This window comes from Gorilla gorilla, chromosome Y (genome assembly GCF_029281585.2).
Source record: "Gorilla gorilla gorilla isolate KB3781 chromosome Y, NHGRI_mGorGor1-v2.1_pri, whole genome shotgun sequence".
In the NCBI taxonomy this organism is placed as follows: domain Eukaryota; kingdom Metazoa; phylum Chordata; class Mammalia; order Primates; family Hominidae; genus Gorilla; species Gorilla gorilla.
In genome coordinates this window covers 319,795-345,133 of record NC_073248.2, presented here as the reverse complement: position 1 = coordinate 345,133, position 25,339 = coordinate 319,795, and positions in this window count along the sequence as shown.

The following is a 25,339-nucleotide window of genomic DNA, read 5'->3' as shown; positions in this document are numbered from 1 at the left end:
ATATTTATATGTTCATACAGATGGCAGTGCAGACATTTCCATGTTCATACAGATGGCGGTGTAGATATTTCCATGTTTATAAAGATAGCGGTGTAGTTATTTCTCTCTGTAAAGAGATAGCTTTGTAGATATTTCCATGTATAAGCAGATAGCTGTGTAGATATTTCTATTTTCATGCAGATAGCGGTTTAGATATTTCCATGTACAAACAGATAGCGGTGTGGATATATCCATGTTCATACAGATAGCGGTGTAGATATTTCCATGTTTATACAGATAGCGGTGAAATGTATGCATGTTTACACAGATAGCGGTGTAGATATTTCCATGTTCATACAGATCGCGGTGTAGATATTTCCATGTTCATCCAGATGGCTGTGTAGACATATCCGTGTTCATACATATGGCGGTGAAGGTATTTCCATGTTCATACAGATAACGGTGTAGATATTTCCATGTTCACAGATAGCGGTGTAGATATTTCCATGTTCATACAGATGGCTGTGTAGATATATCCATGTTCATACAGATGGCGGTGAAGATATTTCCATGTTCATACAGATAGCGGTGTAGATATTTCCATGTTCATACAGATAGCGGTGTAGATATTTCCATCTTCATACAGATAGCGGTGTAGATATTTCCATGTTCATACAGATAGCGGTGTAGATATTTCCATTTTTATACAGATAGCGGTGTAGATATCTCCATCTTAATACAGATGGTGGTGTAGATATTTATATGTTCATACAGATGGCGGTGCAGATATTTCCATGTTCATACAGATGGCGGTGTAGATATTTCCATGTTCAAACTGATATCGGTGTAGTTATTTCCATGTGTAAAGAGATAGCTGTGTAGATATTTCCATGTATATGCAGATAGCAGTGTAGATATTTCCATTTTCATGCAGATAGCGGTGTAGATATTTCCATGTTCAAACAGATAGCGGTGTAGATATTTCCATGTTCATACAGATAGCGGTGTAGATATTTCCATGTTCATACAGATAGTGGTGTAGATATTTCCATGTTCATACAGATAGCGGTGAAGGTGTATGCATGTTTACACAGATAGCGGTGTAGATATTTCCATGTTCATACAGGTAGCGGTGTAGATATTTCCAAGTTCATCCAGATGGCTCTGTAGATACATAAATGTTCATACAGATGTCGGTGAAGATATTTCCATGATCATACAGATAGCGGTGTAGATATTTCCATGTTCATACAGATAGTGTTGTAGATATTTCCATGTTCATACAGATAGCGGTGTAGCTATTTCCATGTTCATACAGATAGCGGTGTAGATATTTCCATGTTCATCCAGATGGCTGTGTGGATACATCCATGTTCATACAGATGGCGGTGAAGATATTTCCATGTTCAGACAGATAGCGGTGTAGATATGTCCATGTTCTTACAGATAGCGGTGTAGATATCTCCATGTTCATACAGATAACGGTGTAGATATTTCCATGTTTATACAGATAGCGGTGAAGATGTATGCATGTTTACACAGATAGTGGTGTAGATAATTCCATGTTCATACAGATAGCGGTGTATATATTTAAATGTTCATCCAGATGGCTGGGTAGATATATCCATGTTCATAAAGATAGCGGTGTAGATATTTCCATGTTTATACAGATAGCGGTGTAGATATTTCCATGTTTATACAGATAGCGGTTAAGATATCTCCTTCTTAATACAGATGGCGGTGTAGATATTTATATGTTCATACAGATGGCGGTGCAGATATTTCCATGTTCATACAGATGGCGGTGTAGATATTTCCATGTTCATACAGATAGCGGTGTAGTTATTTCCATGTGTAAAGAGATAGCTGTATAGATATTTCCATGTATATGCAGATAGCTGTGCACATATTTCCATTTTCATGCAGATAGCGGTTTAGATATTTCCATGTTCAAACAGATAGCGGTGTAGATATTTCCATGTTCATACAGACAACGGTGTAGATATTTCCATGTTCATACAGATAGCGGTGAAGATGTATGCATGTTTGCACAGATAGCTGTGTAGATATTTCCATGTTCATCCAGATGGCTGTGTAGATATATCCATGTTCTTACAGATAGCGGTGTAGATATTTCCATGTTCATACAGATAGCGGTGTAGCTATTTCCATGTTCATACAGATAGCGGTGAAGATATTTCCATGTAAATACAGATAGCGGTGAACATATATGCATGTTTACACAGATAGCGGAGTAGATATTTCCAGGTTCATACAGATAGCGGTGTAGATATTTCCATGTTCATCCAGATGGCAGTGTAGATATATCCATGTTCATACAGATAGCGGTGTAGATATTTCCATGTTCATACAGATAGCGGTGTAGCTATTTCCATGTTCATACAGATGGCGGTGTAGATATATCCATGTTCATACAGATAGCGGTGTAGATATTTCCATGTTCATACAGATAGCGGTGTAGATATTTCCATATTCATACAGATAGCAGTGTAGATATTTCCATGTTCATACAGATAGCAGTGTAGATATTTCCATGTTCATACAGGTAGCGGTGTAGATATTTCCATGTTCATACAGATAGCGGTGCTGATATTTCCATGTTTATACAGGCAGCGGTGTAGATATTTCCATGTTCATACAGGTAGCGGTGTAGATATTTCCATGTTCATACAGATAGCGGTGCTGATATTTCCATGTTTATACAGGCAGCGGTGTAGATATTTCCATGTTTATACAGATAGCAGTGTAGATATCTCCTTCTTAATACAGATGACGGTGTAGATATTTATATGTTCATATAGATGGCGGTGCAGATATTTCCATGTTCATACAGATGGCGGTGTAGATATTTCCATGTTTATAGATATAGCGGTGTAGTTATTTCCATGTGTAAAGAGATAGCTGTGTAGATATTTTCATGTATATGCAGATAGCTTTGTAGATATTTCCATTTTCATGCATATAGCGGTGTAGATATTTACATGTTCAAACAGATAGCGGTGTAGATATTTCCATGTTCATTCAGATAGCTTTGTAGATATTTCCATGTTCATACAGATAGCGGTGTAGATATTTCCATGTTCATACAGATAGCGGTTTAGATATTTCAATGTTCATACAGATAGCGGTGCTGATATTTCCATGTTTATACATGTAGCGGTGTAGATATTTCCATGTTTATACAGATAGCGGTGTAGATATTTCCATGTTTATACAGATAGCGGTGTAGATATTTCCATGTTTATTCTGATAGCTGTGTAGATATCTCCATCTTAATACAGATGGCGGTGTAGATATTTATATGTTCATACAGATGGCGGTGCAGATATTTCCATGTTCATACAGATGGCGGTGTAGATATTTCCATGTTCATAGAGATAGCTTTGTAGATATTTCCATGTTCATACAGATAGAGGGGCTGATATTTCCATGTTCATACAGATAGCGGTGCTGATATTTCCATGTTTATACATGTAGTGGTGTAGATATTTCCATGTTTATACAGGTAGCAGTGTAGATATTTCCATGTTTATACAGATAGCGGTGCAGATATTTCCATGTTTATACAGATAGCTGTGTAGATATTTCCATGTTTATACAGATAGCGGTGTAGATATCTCCTTCTTAATACAGATGGCGGTGTAGATATTTATATGTTCATACAGAAGGCGGTGCAGATATTTCCATGTTCATACAGATGGCGGTGTAGATATTACCATGTTCATACAGATAGCGGTGTAGTTATTTCCATGTGTAAAGAGATCGCTGTGAAGGTATTTCCATGTATATGCAGATAGCTGTGTAGATATTTCCATTTTCATGCTGATAGCGGTTTAGATATTTCCATGTTCAAACAGATAGCGGTGTAGATATCTCCATGTTCATACAGATAGCGGTGTAGATATTTCCATGCTTATGCAGATTGCGGTGAAGATGTATGCATGTTTACACAAATAGCGGTGTAGATATTTCCATGTTCATGCAGATAGCGGTGTAGATATTTCCATGTTCATCCAGATGGCTGTGTAGATATATCCATGTTCATACAGATAGCGGTGTAGATATTTCCATGTTCATACAGATAGTGGTGTAGATATTTCCATGTTCATACAGATAGCGGTGTAGATATTTCCATGTTCATAGAGATAGTGGTGTAGATATTTCCATGTTCATACAGATAGCGGTGCTGATATTTCCATGTTTATTCAGGTAGTGGTGTAGATATTTCCATGTTTATACAGATAGCGGTGTAGATATTTCCATGTTTATACAGATAGCGGTGTAGATATTTCCAGGTTTATACAGATAGCGGTGAAGATATCTCCGTCTAAATACAGATGGCGGTGCAGATATTTATATGCTCATACAGATGGCAGTGCAGACATTTCCATGTTCATACAGATGGCAGTGTAGATATTTCCATGTTTATAAAGATAGCGGTGTAGTTATTTCTATCTGTAAAGAGATAGCTTTGTAGATATTTCCATGTATATGCAGATAGCTGTGTAGATATTTCTATTTTCATGCAGATAGCAGTTTAGTTATTTCCATGTTCAAACAGATAGCGGTGTAGATATTTCCATGTTCATACAGATAGCGGTGTAGATATTTCCATGTTCATAGAGATAGTGGTGTAGATATTTCCATGTTCATACAGATCGCGGTGTAGATATTTCCATGTTCATCCAGATGGCTGTGTAGACATATCCATGTTCATACAGATGGCGGTGAAGGTATTTCCATGTTCATACAGATAACGGTGTAGATATTTCCATGTTCATACAGATAGCGGTGTAGATATTTCCATGTTCATACAGATGGCTGTGTAGATATATCCATGTTCATACAGATGGCGGTGAAGATATTTCCATGTTCATACAGATAGCGGTTTAGATATTTCCATGTTTATACAGATAGCGGTGTAGATATTTCCATGTTTATACAGATAGCGGTGCTGATATTTCCATGTTTATACAGGTAGCGGTGTAGATATTTCCACGTTTATACAGATAGCGGTGTAGATATTTCCAAGTTTATACAGATAGCGGTGTAGATATCTCCTTCTTAATAAAGATGGCGGTGCAGATATCTCCATCTTAATACAGATGGCGGTGTAGATATTTATAAGTTCATACAGTTGGCGGTTCAGATATTTCCATGTTCATACAGATGGCGGTGTAGATATTTCCATGTTCAAACTGATAGCGGTGTAGTTATTTCCATGAGTAAAGAGATAGCTGTGTAGATATTTCCATGTATATGCAGATAGCAGTGTAGATATTTCCATTTTCATGCAGATAGCGGTGTAGATATTTCCATCTTCAAACAGATATCGGTGTAGATATTTCCATGTTCATACAGATTGCGGTGCTGATATTTCCATGTTTATACAGATAGCGGTGAAGGTGTATGCATGTTTACGCAGATAGCGGTGTAGATATTTCCATGTTCATCCAGATGGCTGTGTAGATATATCCATGTTGATACAGATAACGGGGTAGATATTTCCATGTTCACACAGATAGCGGTGTAGATATTTCCATGTTCATCCAGATGGCTGTGTAGATATATCCATGTTCATACAGATAGCGCTGTAGATATATCCATGTTCATACAGATAGCGGTGTAGATATTTCCATATTCATACAGATAGCAGTGTAGATATTTCCATGTTCATACAGATAGCGGTGTAGATATTTCCATGTTCATACAGGTAGCGGTGTAGATATTTCCATGTTCATACAGATAGCGGTGCTGATATTTCCATGTTTATACAGGCAGCGGTGTAGATATTTCCACGTTTATACAGATAGCGGTGTAGATATCTCCTTCTTAATACAGATGGCGGTGTAGATATTTATATATTCATACAGATGGCGGTGCAGATATTTCCATGTTCATACAGATAGCGGTGTAGACATTTCCATGTTTATAGATGTAGCGGTGTAGTTATTTCCATGTGTAAAGAGATAGCTGTGTAGATATTTCCATGTATATGCAGATAGCTTTGTAGATATTTCCATTTTCATGCATATAGCGGTGCAGATATTTACATGTTCAAACAGATAGCGGTGTAGATATTTCCATGTTCATTCAGATAGCTTTGTAGATATTTCCATGTTCATACAGATAGCGGTGTAGACATTTCCATGTTCATACAGATAGCGGTGTAGATATTTCCATGTTCATACAGATAGCGGTGCTGATATTTCCAAGTTTATACAGATAGCGGTGTAGATCTTTCCATGTTTATACAGATTGCGGTGTAGATATTTCCAGGTTTATACAGATAGCGGTGCAGATATCTCCATCTTAATACAGATGGCGGTGTAGATATTTATATGTTCATACAGATGGCGGTGCAGATATTTCCATGTTCATACAGATGGCGGTGTAGATGTTTCCATGTTTATAGAGATAGCGGTGTAGTTATTTCCATGTGTAAAGAGATAGCTTTGTAGATATTTCCATGTAAATGCAGATTGCTGTGTAGATATTTCCATTTTCATGCTGATAGCGGTTTAGATATTTCCATGTTCAAACAGATAGCGGTGTAGATATTTCCATGTTCATACAGATAGCGGTGTAGATATTTCCATGTTTATACAGATAGCGGTGAAATGTATGCATGTTTACACAGATAGAGGGGTAGATATTTCCATGTTCATACAGATCGCGGTGTAGATATTTCCATGTTTATCCAGATGGCTGTGTAGACATATCCATGTTGATACAGATGGCGGTGAAGATATTTCCATGTTCATACAGATAACGGTGTAGATATTTCCATGTTCATACAGATAGCGGTGTAGATATTTCGATGTTCATACAAATGGCTGTGTAGATATTTCCATGTTCATACAGATAGCGGTGTAGATATTTCCATGTTCATACAGGTAGCGGTGTAGATATTTCCATGTTCATACAGATAGCGGTGCTGATATTTCCATGTTTATACAGGCAGCGGTGTAGATATTTCCATGTTTATACAGATAGCGGTGTAGATATCTCCTTCTTAATACAGATGGCGGTGTAGATATTTATATGTTCATACAGATGGCGGTGCAGATATTTCCATGTTCATACAGATGGCGGTGTAGATATTTCCATGTTTATAGATATAGCGGTGTAGTTATTTCCGTGAGTAAAGAGATAGCTGTGTAGATATTTCCATGTATATGCAGATAGCTTTGAAGATATTTCCATTTTCATGCAGATAGCGGTGTAGATATTTACATGTTCAAACAGATAGTGGTGTAGATATTTCCATGTTCATTCAGATAGCTTTGTAGATATTTCCATGTTTATTCAGATACCGGTGTAGATATCTCCATTTTAATACAGATGGGGGTGTAGATATTTATATGTTCATACAGATGGCCGTGCAGATATTTCCATGTTCATTCAGATAGCTTTGTAGATATTTCCATGTTCATACAGATAGCGGTGTAGATATTTCCATGTTCATACAGATAGCGGTGTAGATATTTCCATGTTCATACAGATAGCGGTGCTGGTATTTCCATGTTTATACATGTAGCGGTGTAGATATTTCCATGTTTATACAGATAGCGGTGTAGATATTTCCATGTTTATACAGATAGCGGTGTAGATATTTCCATGTTTATTCAGATAGCGGTGTAGATATCTCTATCTTAATACAGATGGCGGTGTAGATATTTATATGTTCATACAGATGGCGGTGCAGATATTTCCATGTTCATACTGATGGCGGTCTAGATATTTCCATGTTCATACAGATAGCAGTGTAGATTTTTCCATGTTCATACAGATAGCGGTGTAGATATATCCATGTTCATATCGATAGCGGTGTAGATATTTCCATGTTCATACAGGTAGCGGTGTAGGTATTTCCATGTTCATACAGATAGCTGTGCTGATATTTCCATGTTTATACAGGCAGCGGTGTAGATATTTCCATGTTTATACAGATAGCGCTGTAGATATCTCCTTCTTAAAACGGATGGCGGTGTAGATATTTATATGTTTATACAGATGGCGGTGCAGATATTTCCATGTTCATACAGATGGCGGTGTAGATATTTCCATGTTTATAGATATAGCGGTGTAGTTATTTCCATGTGTAAAGAGATAGCTGTGTAGATATTTCCATGTAAAGGCAGATAGCTTTGTAGATATTTCCATTTTCATGCAGATAGCGGTGTAGATATTTACATGTTCAAACAGATAGCGGTGTAGATATTTCCATGTTCATTCAGATAGCTTTGTAGATATTTCCATGTTCATACAGATAGCGGTGTAGATATTTCCATGTTCATACAGATATCGGTGTAGATATTTCCATGTTCATAAAGATAGCGGTGCTGATATTTCCATGTTTATACAGGTAGCGGTGTAGATATTTCCATGTTTATACAGATAGCGGTGTAGAAATTTCCATGTTTATACAGATAGCGGTGTAGATATTTCCATGTTTGTTCAGATAGCGGTGTAGGTATCTCCATCTTAATACAGATTGCGGTGTAGATATTTATATGTTCATACAGATGGCGGTGCAGATATTTCCAAGTTCATACAGATGGCGGTGTAGATATTTCCATTTTCATACAGATAGCGGTGTAGATATTTCCATGTTCATACAGGTAGCGGTGTAGATATTTCCATGTTCATACAGATAGCGGTGTAGTTATTTCCATGTGTAAAGAGATAGCTGTGTAGATAAATCCATGTTTATGCAGATAGCTATGTAGATATTTCCATTTTCATGCTGATTGCGGTTTAGATATTTCCATGTTCAAACAGATAGCGGTGTAGATATTTCCATGTTCAAACAGATAGCGGTGTAGATATTTCCTTGTTCATACAGATAGCGGTGTAGATATTTCTATGCTTATGCAGATTGCGGTGAAGGTGTATTCATGTTTACACAAACAGCGGTGTACATATTTCCATGTTCATGCAGATAGCGGTGTAGATATTTCCATGTTTATTCAGATAGCGGTGTAGATATCTCCATCTTAATACAGATGGCGGTGTAGATATTTATATGTTCATACAGATGGCGGTGCAGATATTTCCATGTTCATACAGATGGCGGAGTAGATATTTCCATGTTCATACAGATAACGGTGTAGATATTTCCATGTTCATACAGAAAGCGGTGTAGATATTTCCATGTTCATACAGATAGCGGTGTAGATATTTCCATGTTCATACAGGTAGCGGTGTAGATATTTCCATGTTCATACAGATAGCGGTGCTGATATTTCCATGTTTATACAGGCAGCAGTGTAGATATTTCCATGTTTATACAGATAGCGGTGTAGATATCTCCTTCTTAATACAGATGGCGGTGTAGATATTTATATGTTCATACAGATGGCGGTGCAGGTATTTCCATGTTCATACAGATGGTGGTGTAGATATTTCCATGTTTATAGATATAGCTGTGTAGTTATTTCCATGTGTAAAGAGATAGCTGTGTAGATATTTCCATGTATATGCAGATAGCTTTATAGATATTTCCATTTTCATGCAGATAGCGGTGTAGATATTTACATGTTCAAACAGATAGCGGTGTAGATATTTCCATGTTCATACAGATAGCGGTGTAGATATTTCCATGTTCATACAGATAGCGGTGTAGATATTTCCATGTTCATACAGATAGCGGTGTAGATATTTCCATGTTCATACAGATAGCGGGGCTGATATTTCCATGTTTATACAGGTAGCGGTGTAGATATTTCCATGTTTATACAGATAGCGGTGTAGATATTTCCATGTTTATACAGATAGCGGTGAAGATGTATGCATGTTTACACAGATAGCGGTGTAGATATTTCCATGTTCATAGAGATAGCGCTGTAGATATTTCCATGTTCATACAGATAGCGGTGCTGATATTTAAATGTTTATACAGGTAGCGGTGAAGATATTTCCATGTTTTTACAGATAGCGGTGTAGATATTTCCATGTTTATTCAGATAGCGGTGTAGATATCTCCTTAATACAGATGGCGGTGTAGATATTTATATGTTCATACAGATGGGGGTGCAGATATTTCCATGTTCATACTGATGGCGGTGTAGATATTTCCATGTTCATACAGATAGCGGTGTAGTTATTTCCATGTGTAAAGAGATGGCTTAGTAGATATTTCCATGTATATGCAGAAATCTGTGTAGATATTTCCATTTTCATGCAGATAGCGGTGTATATATTTCCATCTTCAAACAGATAACGGTGTAGATATTTCCATGTTCATACAGAGAGCGGTGTAGATATTTCCAAGTTTATACAGATAGCGGTGAAGATGTATGCATGTTTACACAGATAGCGGTGTGGATATTTCCATGTTCATCCAGATGGCTGTGTAGATATATCCATGTTAACACAGATGGCGGTGAAGATATTTCCATGTTCATACAGATAGCGGTGTAGTTATTTCCTTGTGTAAAGAGATATCTGTGTAGATATTTCCATGTATATCCAGATAGCTGTGTAGATATTTCCATTTTCATGCAGATAGCGGTTTAGATATTTCCATGTTCAAACAGATAGCGGTGTAGATATTTCCATGTTCATAGAGATAGCGGTGTAGATATTTCCATGTTCATACAGATAGAGGGGCTGATATTTCCATGTTCATACAGATAGCGGTGCTGATATTTCCATTTTTTTACAGGTAGTGGTGTAGATATTTCCATGTTTATACAGGTAGCAGTGTAGATATTTCCATGTTTATACAGATAGCGGTGCAGATATTTCCATGTTTATACAGATAGCGGTGTAGATATCTCCTTCTTAATACAGATGGCTTTGTAGATATTTATATGTTCATACAGATGGTGGTGCAGATATTTCCATGTTCATACAGATGGCGGTGTAGATATTACCATGTTCATACAGATAGCGGTCTAGTTATTTCCATGTGTAAAGAGATCGCTCTGTAGATATTTCCATGTATTTGCAGATAGCTGTGTAGATATTTCCATTTTCGTGCTGATAGCTGTTTAGATATTTCCATGTTCAAACAGATAGCGGTGTAGATATCTCCATGTTCATACAGATAGCGGTGTAGATATTTCCATGTTTTGCAGATTGCGGTGAAGATGTATGCATGTTTACACAAATAGCGGTGTTGATATTTCCATGTTCATGCAGATAGCGGTGTAGATATTTCCATGTTCATCCAGATGGCTGTGTAGATATATCCATGTTCATACAGATAGCGGTGTAGATATTTCCATGTTCATACAGATAGTGGTGTAGATATTTCCATGTTCATACAGATGGCGGTGTAGATATTTCCATATTTATAACGATAGCGGTGTAGTTATTTCTATCTGTAAAGAGATAGCTTTGTAGATATTTCCATGTATATGCAGATAGCTGTGTAGATATTTCTATTTTCATGCAGATAGTGGTTTAGATATTTCCATGTTCAAACAGATAGCGGTGTAGATATTTCCATGTTCATACAGATAGCGGTGTAGATATTTCCATGCTTATACAGATAGCGGGGAAATGTATGCATGTTTACACAGATAGCGGTGTAGATATTTCCATGTTCATACAGATCGCGGTGTAGATATTTCCATGTTCATCCAGATGGCTTTGTAGACATATCCATGTTCATACAGATGGCGGTGAAGGTATTTCCATGTTCATACAGATAACGGTGTAGATATTTCCATGTTCATACAGATAGCGGTGTAGATATTTCCATGTTCATACAGATGGCTGTGTAGATATATACATGTTCATACAGATGGCGGTGAAGATATTTCCATGTTCATACAGATAGCGGTGTAGATATTTCCATGTTTATACAGATAGCGGTGTAGATATTTCCATCTTTATACAGATAGCGGTGTAGATATTTCCATGTTTATACAGATAGCGGTGTAGATATTTCCATGTTCATACAGATAGCGGTGTAGATATTTCCATGTTTATACAGATAGCGGTGAAGATGTATGCATGTTTACACAGATAGCGGTGTAGATATTTCCATGTTTATACAGATAGTGTTGTAGATATTTCCATGTTGATAGAGATAGCGATGTAGCTATTTCCATGTTCATACAGATTGCGGTGTAGATATTTCCATGTTCGTACAGATAGCGGTGTAGATATTTCCATGTTCATGCAGATAGCTGTGCTGATATTTCCAAGTTTATTCAGGTAGCGGTGTAGATATTTCCATGTATATACAGATAGCGGTGTATATCTTTCCATGATTATACAGATAGCGGTGTAGATATTTCCAGGTTTATACAGATAGCGGTGTAGATATCTCCATCTTAATACAGATGGTGGTGTAGATATTTATATGTTCATACAGATGGCGGTGCAGATATTTCCATGTTCATACAGATGGCGGTGTAGATATTTCCATGTTTATAGACATAGCGGTGTAGTTATTTCCATGTGTAAAGAGATAGCTTTGTAGATATTTCCATGTATATGCAGATAGCTGTGTAGATATTTCCATTTTCATGCTGATAGCGGTTTAGATATTTCCATGTCCAAACTGATAGCGGTGTAGATATTTCCATGTTCATACAGATAGCGGTGTAGATATTTCCTTGCTTATGCAGATTACGGTGAAGATGTATGCATGTATACACAAATAGCGGTGTAGATATTTCCATGTTCATGCAGATAGCGGTGTAGACATTTCCATGTTCATCCAGAAGGCTGTGTAGATATATCCAAGTTCATAAAGATAGCGGTGTAGATATTTCCATGTTCATATAGATAGCGGTGTAGATATTTCCATGTTTATACAGATAGCGGTGCTGATATCTCCATGTTTATACGGGTACCGGTGTAGATATTTCCATGTTTATACAGATAGCGGTGTAGATATTTCCATGTTTATACAGATAGCGGTGTAGATATTTCCATGTTTATACTGATAGCGGTGTAGATATCTCCTTCTTAATACAGATGGCGGTGCAGATATTAATATGTTCATACACATGGCGGTGCAGATATTTCCATGTTCATACAGATGGCGGTGTAGATATTTCGATGTTTATAGAGATAGCGGTGTAGTTATTTCCATGTGTAAAGAGATAGCTGTGTAGATATTTCCATGTATATGCAGATAGCTGTGTAGATATTTCCATTGTCATGCAGACAGCGGTGTAGATATTTTCGTGTTCAAACAGAGAGCGGTGTAGATATTTCCATGTTCATACAGATAGCGGTGTAGATATTTCCATATTCATACAGATAGCGGTGTAGATATTTCCGTGTTCATACAGATAGCGGTGTAGATATTTCCATGTTTATACAGATAGCGGTGTAGATATTTCCATGTTTATACAGATAGCGGTGTAGATATTTCCACGTTCATCCAGATGGCTGTGTAGATATATCCATGTTCATACAGATAGCGGTGTAGATATTTCCAAGTTCATACAGATAGCGGTGTAGCTATTTCCATGTTCATACAGATAGCGGTGTAGATATTTCCATGTTCATAGAGATAGCGGTGTAGATATTTCCATGTTCATACAGATAGCGGTGCTGATATTTCCATGTTTATACAGGTAGTGGTGTAGATATTTCCATGTTTATACAGATAGCGGTGTAGATATTTCCAAGTTTATACAGATAGCGGTGAAGATATCTCCATCTTAATACAGATGGCAGTGCAGATATTTATATGTTCATACAGATGGCAGTGCAGACATTTCCATGTTCATACAGATGGCGGTGTAGATATTTCCATGTTTATAAAGATAGCGGTGTAGTTATTTCTCTCTGTAAAGAGATAGCTTTGTAGATATTTCCATGTATATGCAGATAGCTGTGTAGATATTTCTATTTTCATGCAGATAGCGGTTTAGATATTTCCATGTTCAAACAGATAGCGGTGTGGATATTTCCATGTTCATACAGATAGCGGTGTAGATATTTCCATGTTTATACAGATAGCGGTGAAATGTATGCATGTTTACACAGATAGCGGTGTAGATATTTCCATGTTCATACAGATCGCGGTGTAGATATTTCCATGTTCATCCAGATGGCTGTGTAGACATATCCGTGTTCATACATATGGCGGTGAAGGTATTTCCATGTTCATACAGATAACGGTGTAGATATTTCCATGTTCACAGATAGCGGTGTAGATATTTCCATGTTCATACAGATGGCTGTGTAGATATATCCATGTTCATACAGATGGCGGTGAAGATATTTCCATGTTCATACAGATAGCGGTGTAGATATTTCCATGTTCATACAGATAGCGGTGTAGATATTTCCATGTTCATACAGATAGCGGTGCTGATATTTTCATGTTTATACAGGTAGCGGTGTAGATATTTCCATGTTTATACAGATAGCGGTGTAGATATTTCCATGTTTATACAGATAGCGGTATAGATATCTCCTTCTTAATACAGATGTCGGTGCAGATATTTATATGTTCATACACATGGCGGTGCAGATATTTCCATGTTCATACAGATGGCGGTGTAGATATTTCAATGTTTATAGAGATAGCGGTGTAGTTATTTCCATGTGTAAAGAGATAGCTGTGTAGATATTTCCATGTATATGCAGATAGCTGTGTAGATATTTCCATTTTCATGCAGACAGCGGTGTAGATATTTCCGAGTTCAAAAAGATACCGGTGTAGATATTTCCATGTTCATACAGATAGCGGTGTAGATATTTCCATGTTCATACAGATAGCGGTGTAGATATTTCCATGTTCATACAGATAGCGGTGTAGATATTTCCATGTTTATACAGATAGCGGTGTAGATATTTCCATTTTTATACAGATAGCGGTGTAGATATCTCCATCTTAATACAGACGGTGGTGTAGATATTTATATGTTCATACAGATGGCGGTGCAGATATTTCCATGTTCATACAGATGGCGGTGTAGATATTTCCATGTTCAAACTGATAGCGGTGTAGTTATTTCCATGTGTAAAGAGATAGCTGTGTAGATATTTCCATGTATATGCAGATAGCAGTGTAGATATTTCCATTTTCATGCAGATAGCGGTGTAGATATTTCCATGTTCAAACAGATAGCGGTGTAGATATTTCCATGTTCATACAGATAGCGGTGTAGATATTTCCATGTTCATACAGATAGTGGTGTAGATATTTCCATGTTCATACAGATAGCGGTGAAGATGTATGCATGTTTACACAGATAGCGGTGTAGATATTTCCATGTTCATACCGATAGCGGTGTAGATATTTCCATGTTCATCCAGATGGCTCTGTAGATACATAAATGTTCATACAGATGTCGGTGAAGATATTTCCATGATCATACAGATAGCGGTGTAGATATTTCCATGTTCATACAGATAGTGTTGCAGATATTTCCATGTTCATACAGATAGCGGTGTAGCTATTTCCATGTTCATACAGATAGCGGTGGAGATATTTCCATGTTCATCCAGATGGCTGTGTGGATACATCCATGTTCATACAGATGGCGGTGAAGGTATTTCCATGTTCAGACAGATAGCGGTGTAGATATGTCCATGTTCTTACAGATAGCGGTGTAGATATCTCCATGTTCATACAGATAACGGTGTGGATATTTCCATGTTCAAACCGATAGCGGCGTAGATATTTCCATGTTCATACAGATAACGGTGTAGATATTTCCATGTTTATACAGATAGCGGTGAAGATGTATGCATGTTTACACAGATAGTGGTGTAGATATTTCCATGTTCATACAGATAGAGGTGTAGATATTTAAATGTTCATCCAGATGGCTGGGTAGATATATCCATGTTCATACAGATAGCGGTGTAGATATTTCCATGTTTATACAGATAGCGGTGTAGATATTTCCATGTTTATACAGATAGCGGTTTAGATATCTCCTTCTTAATACAGATGGCGGTGTAGATATTTATATGTTCATACAGATGGCGGTGCAGATATTTCCATGTTCATACAGATGGCGGTGTAGATATTTCCATGTTCATACAGATAGCGGTGTAGTTATTTCCATGTGTAAAGAGATAGCTGTATAGATATTTCCATGTATATGCAGATAGCTGTGCACATATTTCCATTTTCATGCAGATAGCGGTTTAGATATTTCCATGTTCAAACACATAGCGGTGTAGATATTTCCATGTTCATACAGATAACGGTGTAGATATTTCCATGTTCATACAGATAGCGGTGAAGATGTATGCATGTTTGCACAGATAGCGGTGTAGATATTTCCATGTTCATCCAGATGGCTGTGTAGATATATCCATGTTCATACAGATAGCGGTGTAGATATTTCCATGTTCATACAGATAGCGGTGTAGCTATTTCCATGTTCATACAGATAGCGGTGTAGATATTTCCATGTAAATACAGATAGCGGTGAAGATATATGCATGTTTACACAGATAGGGGAGTAGATATTTCCAGGTTCATACAGATAGCGGTGTAGATATTTCCATGTTCATCCAGATGGCAGTGTAGATATATCCATGTTCATACAGATAGCGGTGTAGATATTTCCATGTTCATACAGATAGCAGTGTAGATATTTCCATGTTCATACAGATGGCGGTGTAGATATATCCATGTTCATACAGATAGCGGTGTAGATATTTCCATGTTCATACAGATAGCGGTGTAGATATTTCCATATTCATACAGATATCAGTGTAGATATTTCCATGTTCATACAGATAGCGGTGTAGATATTTCCATGTTCATACAGGTAGCGGTGTAGATATTTCCATGTTCATACAGATAGCGGTGCTGATATTTCCATGTTTATACAGGCAGCGGTGTAGATATTTCCATGTTCATACAGGTAGCGGTGTAGGTATTTCCATGTTCATACAGATAGCGGTGCTGATATTTCCATGTTTATACAGGCAGCGGTGTAGATATTTCCATGTTTATACAGATAGCGGTGTAGATATCTCCTTCTTAATACAGATGACGGTGTAGATATTTATATGTTCATATAGATGGCGGTGCAGATATTTCCATGTTCATACAGATGGCGGTGAAGATATTTCCATGTTCATAGAGATAGCTTTGTAGATATTTCCATGTTCATACAGATAGAGGGGCTGATATTTCCATGTTCATACAGATAGCGGTGCTGATATTTCCATGTTTATACATGTAGTGGTGTAGATATTTCCATGTTTATACAGGTAGCAGTGTAGATATTTCCATGTTTATACAGATAGCGGTGCAGATATTTCCATGTTTATACAGATAGCCGTGTAGATATTTCCATGTTTATACAGATAGCGGTGAAGATATCTCCATCTTAATACAGATGGCAGTGCAGATATTTATATGTTCATACAGATGGCAGTGCAGACATTTCCATGTTCATACAGATGGCGGTGTAGATATTTCCATGTTTATAAAGATAGCGGTGTAGTTATTTCTCTCTGTAAAGAGATAGCTTTGTAGATATTTCCATGTATATGCAGATAGCTGTGTAGATATTTCTATTTTCATGCAGATAGCGGTTTAGATATTTCCATGTTCAAACAGATAGCGGTGTGGATATTTCCATGTTCATACAGATAGCGGTGTAGATATTTCCATGTTTATACAGATAGCGGTGAAATGTATGCATGTTTACACAGATAGCGGTGTAGATATTTCCATGTTCATACAGATCGCGGTGTAGATATTTCCATGTTCATCCAGATGGCTGTGTAGACATATCCGTGTTCATACATATGGCGGTGAAGGTATTTCCATGTTCATACAGATAACGGTGTAGATATTTCCATGTTCACAGATAGCGGTGTAGATATTTCCATGTTCATACAGATGGCTGTGTAGATATATCCATGTTCATACAGATGGCGGTGAAGATATTTCCATGTTCATACAGATAGCGGTGTAGATATTTCCATGTTCATACAGATAGCGGTGTAGATATTTCCATGTTCATACAGATAGCGGTGCTGATATTTTCATGTTTATACAGGTAGCGGTGTAGATATTTCCATGTTTATACAGATAGCGGTGTAGATATTTCCATGTTTATACAGATAGCGGTGTAGATATCTCCTTCTTAATACAGATGTCGGTGCAGATATTTATATGTTCATACACATGGCGGTGCAGATATTTCCATGTTCATACAGATGGCGGTGTAGATATTTCAATGTTTATAGAGATAGCGGTGTAGTTATTTCCATGTGTAAAGAGATAGCTGTGTAGATATTTCCATGTATATGCAGATAGCTGTGTAGATATTTATATTTTCATGCAGACAGCGGTGTAGATATTTCCGAGTTCAAAAAGATACCGGTGTAGATATTTCCATGTTCATACAGATAGCGGTGTAGATATTTCCATGTTCATACAGATAGCGGTGTAGATATTTCCATGTTCATACAGATAGCGGTGTAGATATTTCCATGTTTATACAGATAGCGGTGTAGATATTTCCATTTTTATACAGATAGCGGTGTAGATATCTCCATCTTAATACAGATGGTGGTGTAGATATTTATATGTTCATACAGATGGCGGTGCAGATATTTCCATGTTCATACAGATGGCGGTGTAGATATTTCCATGTTCAAACTGATAGCGGTGTAGTTATTTCCATGTGTAAAGAGATAGCTGTGTAGATATTTCCATGTATATGCAGATAGCAGTGTAGATATTTCCATTTTCATGCAGATAGCGGTGTAGATATTTCCATGTTCAAACAGATAGCGGTGTAGATATTTCCATGTTCATACAGATAGCGGTGTAGATATTTCCATGTTCATACAGATAGTGGTGTAGATATTTCCATGTTCATACAGATAGCGGTGAAGGTGTATGCATGTTTACACAGATAGCGGTGTAGATATTTCCATGTTCATACAGGTAGCGGTGTAGATATTTCCAAGTTCATCCAGATGGCTCTGTAGATACATAAATGTTCATACAGATGTCGGTGAAGATATTTCCATGATCATACAGATAGCGGTGTAGATATTTCCATGTTCATACAGATAGTGTTGTAGATATTTCCATGTTCATACAGATAGCGGTGTAGCTATTTCCATGTTCATACAGATAGCGGTGTAGATATTTCCATGTTCATCCAGATGGCTGTGTGGATACATCCATGTTCATACAGATGGCGGTGAAGATATTTCCATGTTCAGACAGATAGCGGTGTAGATATGTCCATGTTCTTACAGATAGCGGTGTAGATATCTCCATGTTCATACAGATAACGGTGTAGATATTTCCATGTTCAAACCGATAGCGGCGTAGATATTTCCATGTTCATACAGATAACGGTGTAGATATTTCCATGTTTATACAGATAGCGGTGAAGATGTATGCATGTTTACACAGATAGTGGTGTAGATAATTCCATGTTCATACAGATAGCGGTGTATATATTTAAATGTTCATCCAGATGGCTGGGTAGATATATCCATGTTCATAAAGATAGCGGTGTAGATATTTCCATGTTTATACAGATAGCGGTGTAGATATTTCCATGTTTATACAGATAGCGGTTAAGATATCTCCTTCTTAATACAGATGGCGGTGTAGATATTTATATGTTCATACAGATGGCGGTGCAGATATTTCCATGTTCATACAGATGGCGGTGTAGATATTTCCATGTTCATACAGATAGCGGTGTAGTTATTTCCATGTGTAAAGAGATAGCTGTATAGATATTTCCATGTATATGCAGATAGCTGTGCACATATTTCCATTTTCATGCAGATAGCGGTTTAGATATTTCCATGTTCAAACAGATAGCGGTGTAGATATTTCCATGTTCATACAGACAACGGTGTAGATATTTCCATGTTCATACAGATAGCGGTGAAGATGTATGCATGTTTGCACAGATAGCTGTGTAGATATTTCCATGTTCATCCAGATGGCTGTGTAGATATATCCATGTTCTTACAGATAGCGGTGTAGATATTTCCATGTTCATACAGATAGCGGTGTAGCTATTTCCATGTTCATACAGATAGCGGTGAAGATATTTCCATGTAAATACAGATAGCGGTGAACATATATGCATGTTTACACAGATAGCGGAGTAGATATTTCCAGGTTCATACAGATAGCGGTGTAGATATTTCCATGTTCATCCAGATGGCAGTGTAGATATATCCATGTTCATACAGATAGCGGTGTAGATATTTCCATGTTCATACAGATAGCGGTGTAGCTATTTCCATGTTCATACAGATGGCGGTGTAGATATATCCATGTTCATACAGATAGCGGTGTAGATATTTCCATGTTCATACAGATAGCGGTGTAGATATTTCCATATTCATACAGATAGCAGTGTAGATATTTCCATGTTCATACAGATAGCAGTGTAGATATTTCCATGTTCATACAGGTAGCGGTGTAGATATTTCCATGTTCATACAGATAGCGGTGCTGATATTTCCATGTTTATACAGGCAGCGGTGTAGATATTTCCATGTTCATACAGGTAGCGGTGTAGATATTTCCATGTTCATACAGATAGCGGTGCTGATATTTCCATGTTTATACAGGCAGCGGTGTAGATATTTCCATGTTTATACAGATAGCAGTGTAGATATCTCCTTCTTAATACAGATGACGGTGTAGATATTTATATGTTCATATAGATGGCGGTGCAGATATTTCCATGTTCATACAGATGGCGGTGTAGATATTTCCATGTTTATAGATATAGCGGTGTAGTTATTTCCATGTGTAAAGAGATAGCTGTGTAGATATTTTCATGTATATGCAGATAGCTTTGTAGATATTTCCATTTTCATGCATATAGCGGTGTAGATATTTACATGTTCAAACAGATAGCGGTGTAGATATTTCCATGTTCATTCAGATAGCTTTGTAGATATTTCCATGTTCATACAGATAGCGGTGTAGATATTTCCATGTTCATACAGATAGCGGTTTAGATATTTCAATGTTCATACAGATAGCGGTGCTGATATTTCCATGTTTATACATGTAGCGGTGTAGATATTTCCATGTTTATACAGATAGCGGTGTAGATATTTCCATGTTTATACAGATAGCGGTGTAGATATTTCCATGTTTATTCTGATAGCTGTGTAGATATCTCCATCTTAATACAGATGGCGGTGTAGATATTTATATGTTCATACAGATGGCGGTGCAGATATTTCCATGTTCATACAGATGGCGGTGTAGATATTTCCATGTTCATAGAGATAGCTTTGTAGATATTTCCATGTTCATACAGATAGAGGGGCTGATATTTCCATGTTCATACAGATAGCGGTGCTGATATTTCCATGTTTATACATGTAGTGGTGTAGATATTTCCATGTTTATACAGGTAGCAGTGTAGATATTTCCATGTTTATACAGATAGCGGTGCAGATATTTCCATATTTATACAGATAGCTGTGTAGATATTTCCATGTTTATACAGATAGCGGTGTAGATATCTCCTTCTTAATACAGATGGCGGTGTAGATATTTATATGTTCATACAGAAGGCGGTGCAGATATTTCCATGTTCATACAGATGGCGGTGTAGATATTACCATGTTCATACAGATAGCGGTGTAGTTATTTCCATGTGTAAAGAGATCGCTGTGAAGGTATTTCCATGTATATGCAGATAGCTGTGTAGATATTTCCATTTTCATGCTGATAGCGGTTTAGATATTTCCATGTTCAAACAGATAGCGGTGTAGATATCTCCATGTTCATACAGATAGCGGTGTAGATATTTCCATGCTTATGCAGATTGCGGTGAAGATGTATGCATGTTTACACAAATAGCGGTGTAGATATTTCCATGTTCATGCAGATAGCGGTGTAGATATTTCCATGTTCATCCAGATGGCTGTGTAGATATATCCATGTTCATACAGATAGCGGTGTAGATATTTCCATGTTCATACAGATAGTGGTGTAGATATTTCCATGTTCATACAGATAGCGGTGTAGATATTTCCATGTTCATAGAGATAGTGGTGTAGATATTTCCATGTTCATACAGATAGCGGTGCTGATATTTCCATGTTTATTCAGGTAGTGGTGTAGATATTTCCATGTTTATACAGATAGCGGTGTAGATATTTCCATGTTTATACAGATAGCGGTGTAGATATTTCCAGGTTTATACAGATAGCGGTGAAGATATCTCCGTCTAAATACAGATGGCGGTGCAGATATTTATATGCTCATACAGATGGCAGTGCAGACATTTCCATGTTCATACAGATGGCAGTGTAGATATTTCCATGTTTATAAAGATAGCGGTGTAGTTATTTCTATCTGTAAAGAGATAGCTTTGTAGATATTTCCATGTATATGCAGATAGCTGTGTAGATATTTCTATTTTCATGCAGATAGCAGTTTAGTTATTTCCATGTTCAAACAGATAGCGGTGTAGATATTTCCATGTTCATACAGATAGCGGTGTAGATATTTCCATGTTCATAGAGATAGTGGTGTAGATATTTCCATGTTCATACAGATCGCGGTGTAGATATTTCCATGTTCATCCAGATGGCTGTGTAGATATATCCATGTTCATACAGATGGCGGTGAAGGTATTTCCATGTTCATACAGATAACGGTGTAGATATTTCCATGTTCATACAGATAGCGGTGTAGATATTTCCATGTTCATACAGATGGCTGTGTAGATATATCCATGTTCATACAGATGGCGGTGAAGATATTTCCATGTTCATACAGATAGCGGTTTAGATATTTCCATGTTTATACAGATAGCGGTGTAGATATTTCCATGTTTATACAGATAGCGGTGCTGATATTTCCATGTTTATACAGGTAGCGGTGTAGATATTTCCACGTTTATACAGATAGCGGTGTAGATATTTCCAAGTTTATACAGATAGCGGTGTAGATATCTCCTTCTTAATAAAGATGGCGGTGCAGATATCTCCATCTTAATACAGATGGCGGTGTAGATATTTATAAGTTCATACAGTTGGCGGTTCAGATATTTCCATGTTCATACAGATGGCGGTGTAGATATTTCCATGTTCAAACTGATAGCGGTGTAGTTATTTCCATGAGTAAAGAGATAGCTGTGTAGATATTTCCATGTATATGCAGATAGCAGTGTAGATATTTCCATTTTCATGCAGATAGCGGTGTAGATATTTCCATGTTCAAACAGATATCGGTGTAGATATTTCCATGTTCATACAGATTGCGGTGCTGATATTTCCATGTTTATACAGATAGCGGTGAAGGTGTATGCATGTTTACGCAGATAGCGGTGTAGATATTTCCATGTTCATCCAGATGGCTGTGTAGATATATCCATGTTGATACAGATAACGGGGTAGATATTTCCATGTTCACACAGATAGCGGTGTAGATATTTCCATGTTCATCCAGATGGCTGTGTAGATATATCCATGTTCATACAGATAGCGCTGTAGATATATCCATGTTCATACAGATAGCGGTGTAGATATTTCCATATTCATACAGATAGCAGTGTAGATATTTCCATGTTCATACAGATAGCGGTGTAGATATTTCCATGTTCATACAGGTAGCGGTGTAGATATTTCCATGTTCATACAGATAGCGGTGCTGATATTTCCATGTTTATACAGGCAGCGGTGTAGATATTTCCACGTTTATACAGATAGCGGTGTAGATATCTCCTTCTTAATACAGATGGCGGTGTAGATATTTATATATTCATACAGATGGCGGTGCAGATATTTCCATGTTCATACAGATAGCGGTGTAGACATTTCCATGTTTATAGATGTAGCGGTGTAGTTATTTCCATGTGTAAAGAGATAGCTGTGTAGATATTTCCATGTATATGCAGATAGCTTTGTAGATATTTCCATTTTCATGCATATAGCGGTGCAGATATTTACATGTTCAAACAGATAGCGGTGTAGATATTTCCATGTTCATTCAGATAGCTTTGTAGATATTTCCATGTTCATACAGATAGCGGTGTAGACATTTCCATGTTCATACAGATAGCGGTGTAGATATTTCCATGTTCATACAGATAGCGGTGCTGATATTTCCAAGTTTATACAGATAGCGGTGTAGATCTTTCCATGTTTATACAGATTGCGGTGTAGATATTTCCAGGTTTATACAGATAGCGGTGCAGATATCTCCATCTTAATACAGATGGCGGTGTAGATATTTATATGTTCATACAGATGGCGGTGCAGATATTTCCATGTTCATACAGATGGCGGTGTAGATGTTTCCATGTTTATAGAGATAGCGGTGTAGTTATTTCCATGTGTAAAGAGATAGCTTTGTAGATATTTCCATGTAAATGCAGATTGCTGTGTAGATATTTCCATTTTCATGCTGATAGCGGTTTAGATATTTCCATGTTCAAACAGATAGCGGTGTAGATATTTCCATGTTCATACAGATAGCGGTGTAGATATTTCCATGTTTATACAGATAGCGGTGAAATGTATGCATGTTTACACAGATAGAGGGGTAGATATTTCCATGTTCATACAGATCGCGGTGTAGATATTTCCATGTTTATCCAGATGGCTGTGTAGACATATCCATGTTGATACAGATGGCGGTGAAGATATTTCCATGTTCATACAGATAACGGTGTAGATATTTCCATGTTCATACAGATAGCGGTGTAGATATTTCGATGTTCATACAAATGGCTGTGTAGATATTTCCATGTTCATACAGATAGCGGTTTAGATATTTCCATGTTCATACAGGTAGCGGTGTAGATATTTCCATGTTCATACAGATAGCGGTGCTGATATTTCCATGTTTATACAGGCAGCGGTGTAGATATTTCCATGTTTATACAGATAGCGGTGTAGATATCTCCTTCTTAATACAGATGGCGGTGTAGATATTTATATGTTCATACAGATGGCGGTGCAGATATTTCCATGTTCATACAGATGGCGGTGTAGATATTTCCATGTTTATAGATATAGCGGTGTAGTTATTTCCGTGAGTAAAGAGATAGCTGTGTAGATATTTCCATGTATATGCAGATAGCTTTGAAGATATTTCCATTTTCATGCAGATAGCGGTGTAGATATTTACATGTTCAAACAGATAGTGGTGTAGATATTTCCATGTTCATTCAGATAGCTTTGTAGATATTTCCATGTTTATTCAGATACCGGTGTAGATATCTCCATTTTAATACAGATGGGGGTGTAGATATTTATATGTTCATACAGATGGCCGTGCAGATATTTCCATGTTCATTCAGATAGCTTTGTAGATATTTCCATGTTCATACAGATAGCGGTGTAGATATTTCCATGTTCATACAGATAGCGGTGTAGATATTTCCATGTTCATACAGATAGCGGTGCTGGTATTTCCATG